We start from the raw sequence: 4,158 nt of genomic DNA, 5'->3' as shown, positions 1-4,158 counted from the left end.
CTCCAAGATTTAGCAGGTCCATGTCCTTTTCTTTTGCGTGCACTCTCTGTCACAGTTTGCTTGGGAGAGGTTGTCTCATCGACCTCCACAGTCTTTTTCTCTCTCCTAGTCCTAACCCTCTTGGCTATGCTAGGGATAACAGAGGCCAACAGTTCATTATCAGAGAACTCTTCCAGGTTAACTGTGTCAGCTCTAGGGTTGTCAACAACATCTTGAGTGACACTGACCTTCTCACCTCTCACCTTGTTTACAGGTTTATCATTCTTAGGACCCTCTTCAGGTAGTCCAGACACATTCTCTCTTAACACAACTGCGGTTTCTCGACATGCAACATCATCGGATATGATAGTGTTCAAGGGAACGGAAACCCCAGGAACATTCTGATCACCGGACAGAATCTTAGTGACAATAGAAGCAATGGCATTATGCACATACCTCGATCCTTCCTTTGAAGGGTTGTCCAGAGCGATAGCTGGGGAGATTCTGGAGACCGTTTCTTTTGGTCTTCTTGCATGGGAAGACGTTGCAGCGTTGACACCAACCTCCTTCCGGTTAGGGTTGCAAGACTCCGTGCTGTGGGAATCGGACACGGTAGTGTAGGAGGTGGTATCGGATTGGTGTGCCATGCTGAATATCTCAGAGGAGAGTTGAACCGTTTCTTTGGAAGAAGGTTTGCACGAATGAGAGTTGAAGCGACGGAATGTGAAACGCTTGATGCAAGAGTAAGGTCTATTAGTTTTTGACCACTCAGAGCACACTATTTGTTGTTTAATAATTTGACTTACTAAACAGTAGCTAACTAACTTCATTAGTTGCTATAAATTATCAGACGTACACATTCCCTCTTTTCCCTTACTATTGTCAAACTGAGTAACGTACAATGTCATGACATTCCGGGTGACATTGTACTCAGTCTGCATCAGGTTCCTCCATACTAGGGCTGACCACCTGCTACCAGACGCTAGGTATTTAGTTTCTGCAGACGACAAAAATACACACATCTGTTTATCCCTTGCTGTCATATCATTTGTATGATGACCAACAGGTGCCAATGACTCATAACTTTCAATCAGACATTTTCCACAGTCTGTCTTTTTATCTAAAGACAGATATGGGACTCCTCTCATAGTTCCCTTGGAAATGCTCTTCTTCATTCCTTTTACATGAAGTTGATCAAGTCTTCCATGTCCCAGCTACCCTTCCTGATCTCCCTTGGCTAAGGGGCACTTGGGGAAGTAGAGTGAGTCTTTAGATTTCCATAGATAGCAGTTATCTTTGGATCTGTCTCCTCTCATCACTTCCTGATTGCAACCATTCAACACCACACATCCTCCCTTAGTAAATTCCACCTTGCATCCTTGGTCACATAGCTGGCTTATGCTTATGAGGTTTACAGTTAGTCCTTTTACTAACAGTACATCACTCAATTTTGGAGCTTCAGGACAGTCCAGCCTACCAACACCCTTGACTTCTCCTTTAGTTCCATCACCAAATGTCACAAACCTGATGGTAGGAGGTTGTAGATTCACCACTAGGTTGCTCATCCCAGTCATATGCCTTGAGCAGCCACTATCAAGGTACCAGTCTTATCTGATAGGTGCCCTTGGAGATGTGTGAGCAAGGTTAGCAACACATTGTTGATTCTCAGGAGAGGGATGAAGCTTAGATGCCTGCTGCTTAGGATTGACCTGAGGTGTCTGCTTAGTCGCCCATGTTTGTTTCTTAATGGGGACATTATGCTTAGACACTTTCTTCTTAGGCCTACCTTGCGAGGTCTGGTTTGGGTAACCATGCAACCTATAGCAGAAGGGTTTTATGTGACCGAATCTACCACAATAATGACATCTCCATCTCTGAAATTTCTTCTTCTGATGTTTGCTCATTCTGGTTCTCTGATGTTGAGACATTGGATGTGACTTCTGCTTGAATTTCTGAACTCCAGCCTTAAACTTTTTGAGTTCAGGTGAAGAGTTCTTAGTGAATCCTAAACCAGATATGGTTCCTGACTTCTGTCCCACTTTTAGAATCTCTTCCAAGGTGTCAGATCCTTTACTCAACATTCTGATGGATTTGGTCATTTGGTCTAGCTTCGAAGTTAGCAAAGAAATCTCACCTTTTAGACCCTCTATGACTTTCAGCTGCTCCTGTTTCTCAGATTCTAGCTCTTTGATGAGTTTCTTCTGCTTTTCTCCTTGGATACATACTTCTGCACTTTTAACACATAGTTCTTTATATGAGGCAGCAAGTTCATCCAAGTTGAGCTCATCTCCGCTTGAGTCATCCTCTGAATCACAGACACTGGTCAGAGCTGTGACATGTTTAGCAGATTCTCCTTCAGATTCACTCTCGGTGTCTTCCTCTGACCAGGTGGCAGATAGCCCTTTCCTTTGCATCTTGAGAAAGGTAGGGCATTCAGCCTTAATATGACCATATCCTTCACATCCATGGCACTGGGTTCCCTTGCCTTGGTTGAACTTTTCTTCAGAAGTTGATCTTTTCCTTATGTCAGACGGGATGTTCTTGACATTAGGTCTACCCTGTTGATCCACCTTCTTTATGAACTTGTTGAACTGTCTTCCAAGCATGGCAATGGCTTCAGAGATGCTTCTATTTCCTCCACTATTTCCTTCTTCTGACTTCTCTTCAGTGTTAGATACAAATGCTATGCTTTTGTTCTTCCTGTCAGCATCCTCACATAAGCCCATTTCAAAGGTTTGGAGGGAACCAATGAGCTCATCTACCTTCATCTTGCAGATATCTTGAGCCTCTTCTATGGCTGTGACCTTCATAGCAAACCTCTTAGGCAAGGACCTGAGAATCTTTCTTACAAGTTTCTCTTCAGCCATTTTCTCACCTAATCCACCGGAGGTGTTTGCAATTTCAAGAATATTCATGTGAAAGTCATGAATAGTCTCATCCTCTTTCATCCTCAGATTTTCAAACTTGGTGGTCAGTGTAACACCCCGATGAAATTAAGATAATTGTTTAAATTAAGTTAATATTTTATTTATTAATTTAATTAAATAATTAGAAAATTATTGGATTATTAATATTATTATTGGGATAATATTATTGGGTTTTATTATTGGAGTATATAAGTTGGAATAATAAAAAGTCCTAATTTTTTTGGAAAAGGGTTTTCACGTGAAAAAGGAAAAGAGAAGCGGCTGAAAGAGAAGGGGCAAAGAGGCAGAGCAAGAGAAGAGGAAAAGCTTGAAGCTAACGGAATTGCCGGATTAACTCAGGTAAGGGGGGTTTATCATCGTTTGATGGGTCTTATGGGATAGCATGTAATGGGTAGTGATGAACCTCTGAATTTGACTCTGATTGAAATGATATGTGATGAATTTGTGAAATATTGATGAACGAAATTGGATGATAATTGATGAAATTGTAGGAATTAGATGTAGTAAGGGTAGCGATTTGAGAAGTTGAATGTATCTGAGTTGTAATTGATAAAACGAACGAACGTGTATGAAAAATTGGACTGTGAGAGGTTGGATCTGAAGGATCTCGTAGCAGAGAAAACCCATAACAGATCTGGAAAACTGGATTCTGGTCATACGCGTATGGCACTAGGCAATACGCGTATGGGATGGCTTGAAAATGGGGGTTTTGGCGCTGGTACGCGCCATACGCGTGTGATACGCGTATCCCTGGAGTGGTACGCGTATGGTGTATGCTATACGCGTATGAGTGAAAGAGATGATGTTTTGAACGTGAAAGCGTCTCTGTTGGTACGCGTATGAGGATGTGGTACGCGTAGCATACGCGTATGGGCGTGGGCGATACGCGTATGGGATGGGCGAGGAAATGCGCCATACGCGTATGGGCATAGGCGGTACGCGTATGGGCAGACTTGTGGTTTTCTGCACTGTGGTTGTGCAGTTTTTGGTCGTTTAGGCTGAGTGATGTAACTTAGCTGATGTATGACGTAGTAGGGATCATTTCCCGTTGTTTTGAGTAGTATAGGTATTAGTAGAGTGTGCTAATACTGTGTTTGATTATGAGGTATGATATGATATGCCTTTGTGATAAAATGTGTTGATGATGCTGTGAATGTATCAGTTATGTATGCATTTGTGAATAGACTGTTTTATGGCTTAGAGTGTGAGCATACGTCTATTCTTGAGTTGTTGTTGTTGTTGCATTGCTAGG

The sequence above is a fragment of the Lathyrus oleraceus genome, chromosome 6, assembly GCF_024323335.1.
Source record: "Lathyrus oleraceus cultivar Zhongwan6 chromosome 6, CAAS_Psat_ZW6_1.0, whole genome shotgun sequence".
In the NCBI taxonomy this organism is placed as follows: Eukaryota; Viridiplantae; Streptophyta; class Magnoliopsida; order Fabales; family Fabaceae; genus Lathyrus; species Lathyrus oleraceus.
Note: the sequence above shows the minus strand (reverse complement) of the source record.